Source organism: Ambystoma mexicanum, chromosome 6q, assembly GCF_040938575.1.
Source record: "Ambystoma mexicanum isolate Mex_15411 chromosome 6q, UKY_AmexF1_1, whole genome shotgun sequence".
In the NCBI taxonomy this organism is placed as follows: domain Eukaryota; kingdom Metazoa; phylum Chordata; class Amphibia; order Caudata; family Ambystomatidae; genus Ambystoma; species Ambystoma mexicanum.
In genome coordinates this window covers 900588896-900601044 of record NC_090937.1, presented here as the reverse complement: position 1 = coordinate 900601044, position 12149 = coordinate 900588896, and positions in this window count along the sequence as shown.

Here is a 12149-nt window from a genome sequence, read left to right as displayed (position 1 = left end):
CTACCCTCCTGCACTGCCTCTGGATCACTATTTGCACTAGGGTCTGTATCTGTACCCATAGAGCCCCCCTCCCACTTTTCTTCTGCACTTATCAGATATACCCTATCTGACTAATCTAGCACTTGCCACATGGTGGCTGCACTACAGCTGCTTACTGTCTTTATTTATTTATTTATTTATTTTACGTTTGAATCATTCTGTTCTCTCCTCTGGTCTGTACTTTCCACCTCTCCCCCCTACATGCACTTTCCCCCTTTTACCTTTTCCATGCACTTGCACGTTCTTAATTTCACTGGGCCTAGTAAGATAGTTATTTTTTGTTCCCCTCCCTTTGCCTGGTCGTCCTCTGAAACACTTGTGTATGAGTGCGATACAAATAAAATATCATTTCATTTCATTTCTGGATGCTCGGAATCCAGATTGATGGTCGTGTAGGCAAACAGCAAGCTCATTGTGCTGGGTCAGTTGTGGAAGACCAGCTTCTCCAAGAGTTTCCCAAGGAAGGGGGTGAACGAGATGGGGTGGTAGTTAGCCAGACAAGACGGGTCCGCAGAAGGCTTTTTCAGGAGGGCCACATAAGAGAGTGCTTGAGGGAGAAGGGGAAAGACCCAGTAGCAAAAGAGTGATTGCAGAAATCAATGAGTGCAGGGGCAAGAGAGCCAATATTTTCCTTAATAATTCTGGAACAACAGGGGCAAATCTGTTTGGAAGAGACCTTCATAGAGCGGACTACTGTAGTAACCTCCTCAGATGTGATAGGAGAGGAAGAGGAGAGAAAGCAGGAGGGGAGATGTTACTCCATAGGTGGTAGGGGGGGTGGGAGAATGTGAGAGGGAAAGTGAAGCGAGGGTGCTCAGGATGTCCTGAGTTTTTGCAGTGAAGTGAATGGCTGGCGCATTGCAGAGGGCATGGGAAGGAAGAGGTGAGGTGGAGACTGCAGAAGGGATGACAAGTTCCTTGCAGATTTGAAAGAGTACAGCCTTGTTTGATGCACCAGAGACGCAAGCCTGGATGTGGGCCCTTTTCTTGGTGCAAATGGAAAGTCGGTATTGCCTTTGGAGAAGGCGAAAGGCCAAGGTGTCAGAGGGTGCGCTTGAGGTCTGCTGTTTTCATTCCAAAGCTCTGCACTTGCATTTCAGGGCTGCACATTCAGTGTCATGCCAGTTGTTATGCATGGAGGCATGTTTCAGGTGGATCCTCATGACAGGGGCAAGGATGTCAAGAGTATTTGTGATGGCAAGGTGGAGGTTGCTGAAAGCAGAGTCAGAGGTAGAGTCTGCCGTGGATGGAGGTGGGGGGTGAAGGTAGATGCGATGGCAGCAGCTGACACTCGTTTCATCAGACGGAAGTTCATGAACGAGGTTGGCAGGACTGCGGGAGTCAGGTGGCAGAGAGGACCCAGGTGAGAGAAGAGAATGGTCTGGCCAGGAGAGTAGGTTGGTGAGTGGGCAGGAGAGAAAAAGATCAGTGTGGATGATGGCATTGAGAGTGTGTACAGCTGTGTGGGTAGGACTTGAGGGGAGAATGGAGAGGGAGAGTGAAGTGCAGAGGGCATGCAAGAGAGTGGATGTGTGATTGAGGAGTCAATGCAGATGTTTAAGTCACCCAGGAGAAGGAGTTTAGAGATGGTTGTGAGGAGAGAGGAGGAAAAATCAGCCCATTTAGAGAGGAACAGGGTGGTAGAGCCAGGGGGCCTGTAGATAGTGGCAATGGTCAGGGAGGAAGTGGGAGAAATGACCAGCTTACAAACCAGGATCTCAAAGGAAGAGTAAGGCTAGGTGAGTATGAGGGAAGAAGGGCCCAACTCAGGGAAGATAATGGCAAACCCACTGCCAGCACGGTTAGGGCAGGGTTTGGAGATAATCTTGTATCCATCAGGGAGAAGGGAGTCAAAAGCAGTGACTGAGCTGCCAGTGAACCACGTCTCAGTAAGAGCGAGGATACCAAGGTCACGATCTTCAAGGAGGAGGCAGATGTCGGCAGAGTGAGCAGTAACCATGGCTACATGCAAGAGGTCACTGATTTTGAAGGTTTTCCGAGGAGGGGTACATGGTGTGGTACACCAATCAAAGGAGGTGGGATGGATAGAGAGGAGGAAGGAGTAGCAGGTGTGAGAAGGAAGTTGATGAGGGACAGCCCACGCCAGTCGAAGAGGAGGAGGTTGGGTTAAGGACCCTGAGCCATGATAGTGCTATTGCGAATTGCGATAGACATTAATGATACACCTGGATGATGAGATTCCCACCAAGAGTACTTCCCATCTAGTGCCCCCATTAATGGGTGAGGATGTGAGAGGAGCGAAATTACAGATAAGATGAGGAGTCCATAGATCTGGAGAGGTTACAGAAAAGGTTATATCAGTGAAAATCTGTCTTGAAGTTGCGCTGACATTGGTGTCTGCAATGGGTAGGCTGGGGTTAGTGCTCAGGATGTATTTTTTAAGCTTTTTTCTCCCAGACTTCGTGAGCGAGGGAGAATAGGTGATAGTATAGCAGTAAGAATAGATAGGGGAGATGGTGACTGTCATAGGGGTGGCAGAGGGTAGGATGGGAAATAGAGGAGAAACTGCAAAGCAAAGAACATGCACACACTCACCAGGCAGCCAAGATAAAGCAACTCAACGATGCAATGGAAACATTTTAGTACAAAGGATGGGGTGCAGAGATGATTAAAAAAACACGCCAAGATTTGAATTTCCAAAAAGGCACAAAAATGCAATGCAAAATGGTGCACAGAGGTGTTAAAAAAACACCAAGCTTTGAATTACCAAAAAGGCACAAAAATATAATGCAAAATGGGGTGCAGAGATGTTAAAAACACACCAAGATTTGAATTACCAAAAAGCCACAACAATGCAATGCAAAATGAGGTGCAGAGATGTTAAGAACACACCAAGATTCGAATTACCAAAAAGGCACAATAATGTAATGCAAAAAGTGATGAAGTAAGGCAAGGAAGGCAGAATGCCATAGGCACAACTGTTAGGAAAAGGCAATAACAGTGTCCAGCCTTGACTCACAGTTAAGTCTTAAGGGGAGAGAGCAGAGTTCCAAAGACACAAGTTTGTAGTTTAGAAGGCTGCATACAGCACGGAGAAGTGCTGCTGGAGAGGAGGAGGGGGGCCCTCCCAGGCCCAGACAGACTCAGACTGGGACTTAGTGGTGGGACTTTGTGAGGGGGCTGGCACAGTAGGATCTGGTGTGGTGCTGGCAGTGTGAGCACTCTTGGAGGCCAGATGGAGTGGGCCATCTTCTAATAGGTACCCAACAATGGATTTTTCAAAGCCCACTAGGCGGCGGGCAACAAAAAACACAGTTAACCAGTTTTACAACCAATGCACAATTAAATGTGAGGGACAGCGTCCCTCTATGAATTTAGATAGGCTTGTGCAAGAAAGATAAATTGTGACACAAAATGTTCCGTAAATGGCAGGCACACCAAGTCCAAAAGGGCTTAACTGTGATACTCATTGATTTTCTTGAAGGAGGCTCCTTGTGTGTCTCCTTGTGGAATGGAGGCACGGCTGTGAGGCTTTTAGTCCCTCGATGTAAGATGGAGTGGAGCGAGGCCGGCCAAGGAGGGCCTAGAGGTGGAACTTTGTGAGGGGTCCGGCACAGCCTACTGACTTCCCAATTGGCTATTAGTCGTCCAGGCTAGCCAATAGGATCCACTGTGGTGCTGGCTGTGGGAGCACTCTTGGGGGCCAGATGGAGACACCATCTTGACATTGGTACCCAATAGGTGAAATAGGTGAATAGATATAGGGCCTGGGACCTGTGAGGTTCATGAGGGACCAGGCCACCAGACTCAGTGGCAGTGGGGGGATTAAGTAAAATAGGAACAAATAAATAATGTTTGCAGACGTTTTCTGAAATTAAGAAAGTCCAGCTCAAGTATGAGAGGAGCAGGAAGGCTGTTCCAAAGACAGGCACCAACCGAAGACAGAGACATGTCTTGCGCTCTCTGTTTAAAAAAGGGTTCACAATAAGAGTATTGGAGTTGCAGCAGTGGAGGGCTCTAGCAGGGCAGTATTTAGGGAAACAAAGTTGGACATATTGTAGTCCTTGCAATTACCAGAAGCCAATGTACACATTTTAGGGCTGCAGTGATACAATCCCTGGGCTTGAGGCCAAGGATAAATCTTGCAGCCCTATTCTAGATTAGTTGAAGGGGACATACACAACAAAGGGGGTAGGTTAAGGAAGATGCTCCCTGACCACATTGGAAGCCACCTTTACAATGACTGCGGATGCATTGGCAAACAACGTAATCGCCCACCAGAACCTTGGTTCTCACCGGAACTTAGGGAAAGTCAATTTTGTTGCAGGCAGGCTGAAAGAAAGTGGTGTCTCTGCTACCCTTCTAAACTCAAAACCCTCTTTCAGAGCACTCTCGCACCCTATCATACAGATGTAGTGAATGCTAAAAGAGTCTATTTTGGGCAGACAGTGGAAAGGGCCATTAACAAACCGAAAGCCGTATTTGATCTAGTCCAATCACTCTTTCCACCTAGGATAGGAAAAAAAATCAATTCCGCCCTAACAGGAGCTATGTGACTCCATTTCCACTTTTTTTCTGACAACGATTGCGACAAATTGGGACAAGATAAAAATCGAGGCTATGGCGGCCACGACCGACATGGCCCCTGTTAAGCCCCCTCCTATGGAAGGGTCTTGGTCTACATTTCCCCTTTTCTCTAATTCGTATGTTCTACTAGCCATTCTGAAATTAAAACCTGCATCTCCTGCAGATGCCATACCCCTGGCTCTTCAGCAGGAGAAATCTGTTGATTTAATTAATCATATTACCTCGGCTGTTAACATCCCATTTGTTACGGGAGTGATCCTGAATTTCCTTAAGCATGCCTTAGTCATTCCTTTGTTTAAGAACCCTTCCTTAGATTCTGATGTGTTGGCCAACTATCGTCCTATCTCACTTCTGCCATTCCTGATGAAAGTTCTGGAAGCCTTGGAACCCTCTTCTATCTATATTTCTGGAATCTTCCCAGTTTCTTGAATCATTTCACTCTGGTTTTTGGCCTAGCAGAAGCACTAAATCTCTTCTAAACTCAGTGATGGATGATTTGATGTGCCTGGTTGATCAGGGTGGTGTCGGAGCAGTCCTGTTATTAGATCTGTCAGCTGCTTTCGACACTGTCGAGCACTCTCTCCTCATCTCCCAGCTGTTTGAGGCCGGTATCGCTGGACAAGTCCTTGACTGGTCCATAGCTTTCCTGGTGGATTGCTCTCAATCTGTCTCTCTCCCTCCTTTTCACTCGGCCCCTGCTCCCCTCTCATGTGGAGTCCCTCAGTGATCAGCACTGTCCCATCTTTTTTAACATTTATATAAGGTATCTTTTGCTCCTTATTGAGGCACATGGGTTCTGTTTTTTTTCGTATGCCAACGATACCCAGATGTTGGTCCATTCTGGACCTGACAAAATCTGAAACGGCCAGCCGGTTAAGAAAATGTCTTGAGGATCGGGGAATTTGGATGACATAGAACTGGCAGAAGTTGAACGGTAGTAAAACCGAGGTCCTAGCTGTGGTCACCTCTACTCCTCAACTGTTTTGTATGTTTGATGTTTGGCCCACCTCCCTTGGCCTTCTTCCTACACCAGTCTCATCAGTTAGGAACATCGGAGTGCAGATTTTTGCCATGCTGACCATGGATGAACAGGTCAATGCGGTGTGTAAATCCGCCCATTTTAAACTTTGGGTTCTTTGGAAAGTTCTCCCTTTCATTCCTACAGCAAATCAAACCCTGGTGGTTGCTGCCCTGGTCCTTAGCATTTTGGACTATTGCAATTCACTATATCTGGCCCAACTCGGCTGCCTAACTGGGAGCTTGCAATTGCTCGAGAATGCTGCAGCAAGATCTATCATCCGCCCTCCATTTGGAGCCTATACGTCTCCTCTGCTGAGGCAACTGCACTGGCTCCCCATCGCTCACCGGATTACGTTTGTCTATGTGCATAGTGCACAGATTCTTCTACGGCGTGGTTACAGCATTTCTGCAAGCCAAGTTCTCCTGCTACCTGCCAAGTTCTCCTGCTACCTTAAAACCTACTGTAGAAAATGTATCCTAGTAGCTCTCATAGACAGTGCAATCATTCAAATCAGGAGAGAAATCACTAACAACCCTTAAAACCTACTGTAGAAAATGTATCCTAGTAGCTCTCATAGACAGTGCAATACTTCTCTAAAGAAAATTATTTATTTTAGTTTTAAACAGAATGAAACCACTAACAAAACTAGGTACAAAACTACAAAAAAGACTTCTCAATAAACAGAACATCAACAAACATAACTTTGCAAACATCTATGGAGGTGAATGGACTCACGCTACCAGCCCAAACCATACTTCAATGAATAAGCATACAAACAAAAGCAAATAAACCCAATTGCCATACATAGCAGTGGATGAGGGTATGAAAAACGTAAGAATACCATTATGGAACAAGAAACGCTGCTAACAAAAATATCCCCAGAAAACTTAGTATCAACTCTCCATTCCACTGAACCAATGTGGCCGTTCACATCAATGTGTAACAAGGCCAAAAAATTGTTCAGATCTTTACGCCAGTTCCTCAACCAGTATGTGAAAGGTAACGACAAATTGAAAATAAAACTATTACAAAGTATGGACTCCTGTCCAGTGAACACATACACAGTACTAAAGGACATTCATTAGCCTGCATTTCTGGACCTATTTGTAAAAGCACCTTCCACCATATCAAAATTATATCAACACACCATACAACTATGAGAAATCTGGTTCATAAACTGTACCATGCCATAGGTCCTGCTTTAGCACTAACCAATTTCAATAACAATCGACTACATGGTACACCAAAGAACTATTCGAAGAAATAGAGCATATCCAGAGAAAATATTTTGGAAGTGAAAGCCACTTACAAAATGCAATAGCTTTACAACAGACTAGCAACAGCTTTATAGATGGCAACCTTCTACTACACACATACAAAAAAGAAATACTAAAGTTTAAAAGTACATCTGCTGAAGTACCAAACCATTTGTGTGTATGTTGCCGCAGGACTTTTTATAAGAATAGCACAAACACTGTAGACGTAATTTACAAAATAGAAGACAATGAAGAATCCAAGTGGTTCCAATTAGCTCTCTATTTTATAGCAGAAAACAAATACGAAATTACTGTGCATTTCAAAACTTGAAAACAACCAAACACCTTCACGTGCTATCAAAAATAACTTGCAATTATTCCTACTACTAAAAGCCCTCAAATAAGTTAACATGTATGAGAGCATCATAATTCAAACATTGCACCCATTTCAAGCAATAATACACCTTCACCTAAAGCCAGCAAAACTGCCTCCCTCTGAATTACTGAAAGGCATTTGTGGGAAAGTAATTTATTGCTATTAGATCTCAAAGAAAATGTACACACTCTGGGAGTGCAACATCCAATAGACCAATCTTTAATTATCTTATTAAATGGTGTACCTACAAAAGACAAAAGGAATTGGCAACAACTTGTGGATTTACATAAAGTTAAACAAGCCCTGCAATATCAAAAAGCCAACAATGAATACTACAGAGAAATAATTATTGAAGAAACCACTGAAATAATTCAAGAATCATCAGAAACTGGTCAATTTAAACTTCTAGATCCTGCTACAGAATCCAATATGTCAGACCATTATGCAATTCACCCATTACACTCTAAAGACACCATAGATGATGCACTGGAAACGTACCAAAAGCGACAAGCCAAACGATCTCCAATCAGCATATGGGAAACAAGTATAGAAGAATGTGTCTTTCCTCTACTGTTTCCTACTGGAGAAGGAGGAAGGTACGATGATAGACACACACAAATAACAGCATCAGAATACTGCTCTTTACAAACGTATTCTGAAGACCCCAGATTCAGACAAAACATGGAATACATATTCCACCTTCTCTTTGAAATCAGGTACCAATTTTCTAAATATGTCAGCTACTCAATTACTACAAAAAGTGCAAGAAAAAGATGATGTTTACAGTCAAACATTACAAATCTTTTAGCAAACATGCATGGTACAAAGAATACTGGTTCTGATGTCACAGAGATGTTTGCTGTATGATAAGAAACCTTGGCCCACCCACTTGCTTTGTGACATTAAAGGGGTAGTCCAGCTAAAAATTTTATTTAAAAAATAGATAGGCAACATTAAAAAAAAATACTAGCACTTTTAAAACTTCCTATGTAAAATTTGGAGCTATTCAAGCTCAAAATTTGCAAAAGCAAGCACATGGGCGCATCCATTTTGTGAAATGGATGCCCGCGTGTGCTGGCTTTTGCTTTTGCGGCACTAATGAAGGAAAAGCCAGCCAGCTGTAGTAAACAAAAGCTACCGCTGGGTCGCTTTTCCTTCATTGGTGCTGTACGCGGAGGAAGGGGACCGAAGACCAGAGCAGGAAAGCTGCAGCTGATTCTCGGTAAGTGCTATTTATTTTTTTTAAAAAATAAGCACTAGCTGCGTTTTTTTTTCTAAGTTTTCCGGGCTGGAGGAGCCCGGAAAACTTAGAAATAAAACCGCAGCTTTAAAAATGTTGTATTTATGTTTGCAGTTGCTTTTGAAGCTACCGCACACATAAATACAATGTTATTGTGTTTGAAAACGCTGCGGTTTTTCTTTCCAAGTTTCTCAGGCTCCTCCGTCTCGGAGGAGCCTGAGAAACTCGGAAAGAAAAACCGCAGCGTTTTCAAACACAACCGCGTTGTGTTTCTGCCTGCGGTAGCTTCAAAAGCAACCGCAAACATAAATACAACATTTTTAAAGCTGCGGTTTTATTTCTAAGTTTTCCGGTTGTCATTAAAAACTCCTCCCTCAACTTAAAAAACTGTATAACATGTCCCTGCTACAACTTTTTAAACCATGGAGAAAAGAAAAAGATTTACTAGATACCTATGACGCTTTTAAATCACATGAAGGCACTATAACAGATGTACACTTTACACAGTACACAACAATGTTGCACAATGAACAGCAACAAGAATAAAAACTCCAGACGCAACTAGATGGGACACTCCTGACAGTAGTCAGCCTTCTGTAACAGGAAGCCAAGAACTACTTGGACAGCCACTAATAGCAAACGAGGCAGAATTAGCCATGACAGAAGTAGAAAACACTTAGTGTCAGTATGATCAATCTACAGAAGACTTTGCTCCACCAAAATCATAATTAAACAATGTGCAGCATAGCATTTTCCAAGAAATAACAAAACAAATTGAACACAGTGTGCAGCATGAAACTAAAAATTGTTCCTGACAGGAGTATACACCTATACTGCTATACATGAGTGGTAAAGCTGGTTCAGGCAAAACTTTCTTAATCAAAATCATCAGCAAGTTTCTCCAACAATTGACAAGCAACAAACTGTCAGCTGTTGTAACTGCCCCACAGGTTTAGCTGCCTACAACACAGGCGGTGTCACTTTACACCGATTACTACTCCTTCCATTAGAACGCCAAAACAAATTAGACTATTACAATCTTTCTCCAGAAGCTGCAATGGAACTACGCAAGGTTTTCAAACAAATTCAAATGCTGCTAATAGATGAAGTAAGCATGGTTTCCAATCTAATGTTAGCCTTCATTCACCTCAGATTACAAGAGGTCCTATGACTATGAAGAATTCTTCGGGGGAAAATACATTATAGTTTTTGGGAATCTTCTTCAATTAACACCAGGCACAACAATGCCGTAAAACTCTTGGTAGCATAGGAAATGTCAACCTTTGGCAACATTTCCAATACAGAGAATTAACTGAAAACATGGATCAGTCTGCAGACCTCACATACGCCAACATTTTGAAAAGTATTAAAGTTGGTGTACTATCTCAAGAAGCACAATCTATATTAAAAATCAGGCACATCCATGCACTCTATGGCCATAACTCATGGCCTACTGATGTCATTGAACAATTAGCACACAAAATGTAAACTGTATGTCCTTGATGCCAACTCTTGCAACCTGTACAAAATGTTATGAAACAATGTTAAAAAAAAATGCAACAATGCAACCAATACTTCAAATTTGCTCCACAGACACACTGGACGTACATGGTATGACAATACCCATGTGTCAACAAGCCACAACACAGCTAAATACCTTAGAAAACTCTTTCTCTAACACAGCTGGTTTGAGACAATATTAAAATTATCTTCAAACTGTAGAGTAATGCTTAAACGCACCCTTGACATGGACCAAGGACTAGTTAATGGAGCACTTGGTACAGTTGTTGGCTTTCAAACATACCCACATGAAAACAACATTCAGTGTTTCAATATTCTCTTTGACAAACTATCAGAAGAAAAGGATAGGATGCTCAACAGCCCGCTTCCTTCTTTTCAAAGACATGTATGTACGCAGAGAACAATTTTCTCTAACTCTAGCATATGCAGTCACCATTCACAAATCACAAGGTCTTACCCTAGATAAATCATTGCAAAAGCAAACTTTGTGAAAGAAAACTACTTCACTCTCAAATTATGCAGGATCTCACAGCAATTCTTCCAAAGAAATTTAAAAAAAGCTACTACTTCATCAAGAACCACAACCAAAGAAGAATGTACTGCACAAACAAAGTCAAGTACCTCTTCTAAGAAACAATGCGCACTCAGAACAAATGACTTGGACACAGAACTGTTAGGTCCATTCACATTTTCAAATACAACTGTTGTAAATTGCTACGCAAATGTAGCAATCAATATTCTATTCCAATTGCCACCAATTATTGACAACATTTACTTACGCTGGACAGACCAATTGTGTTTGCAAATGTCAGTCCTTCATAGTAATGCAACCAACAATCCTGACAACAGTTACAGTGTTTCTGGAATAAGGAAGGAATTGGACTACTGTGCTGGAATGGTCAAATTCACTATAAACACACAAGAAGATCCACAAGAATTTCTAATGTACTTACTACAAGTACTAGACAACAAAAACATACCTATAAATAAAATCTACCAGATTTCATACATGTTGAAACATACATGCACTCTTTGCAGCTATATAGCACAAGACGAAGTTCATAATGAACGCTTTGTATATGTATCCATACCTAACTGTGAATCCATTCCATTTCAGCAAGTTTTACAAAATGCAAACCATAGCAGATTATGTACTACCTGCAATTCAGATACTTGCTCCACCTTACAAATACACACATAGTAAATACGTAATAGTAATCCTTTTACGTTACAATGCAGATGGTACCACAAACAACTCTAAGCTGACTGGATTCATTTGGTCAAGTATCACTTGGTAAGAAAACCTTCTCAACAATAGGTATAATCTACCATGCAGGTCCACAACCAATGCAGCTCACTACACTGCATATATAAAAAAGAATTGTCGATGGTTTGAATGTATTGAGACTACCATTATTCTAAAACAGAGATTACCAGCAAATCTTGTAAACGCTTACTTAATATTCTTAAAACCAAAATGTAATAACTAATCTGTGTATGAACATAAACAAAACTTCATCTTCAAAGCTATGCACAGTTAGAATACGCCAACAGATATCTAACTGACCTACAATTCTACAACAAGCAAACAGATAAATGAATACCACACCACTAAAATGAAACAAGAAATAAACAGTTAGACTACGCCAACTAATATCTAACGGCCCCAAAATTCTGCTGCAAGGCAACAGATAGATGAATACCACTAAAATAGAAAAGGAAATAAACAAATAGAATACACCAACTGCTATCGTTTTGCAACAACACTACCACCACTTCCAAATCAAAAACCATACACCTATTCAATTCCTCCTACTGAAATCAATTAAATAAATATATTGTACCACAAGGTAGAAATTGGGTTTTTTAATCCAGCATGAATTCTTTGCCCACAGACCCAATGATTTAATGAGTAAATACAAGAACTGAGCAAATTGCACAGTACACTGGTTTGAACTATAGTACTTCTAAAATACTAACTGTGAGGGTGAACAAAATACATACATGTCTACTAAGCAATGCAATACTCATTATAAACTACCTACACTAACATATGTTTTTTTCTTTTATCACAGTGATTGAAAACAAACTGTCTGACCCATTTCATGAAAAAGCGGCATACAACCAAAAACAATGAAACAGTAAGTA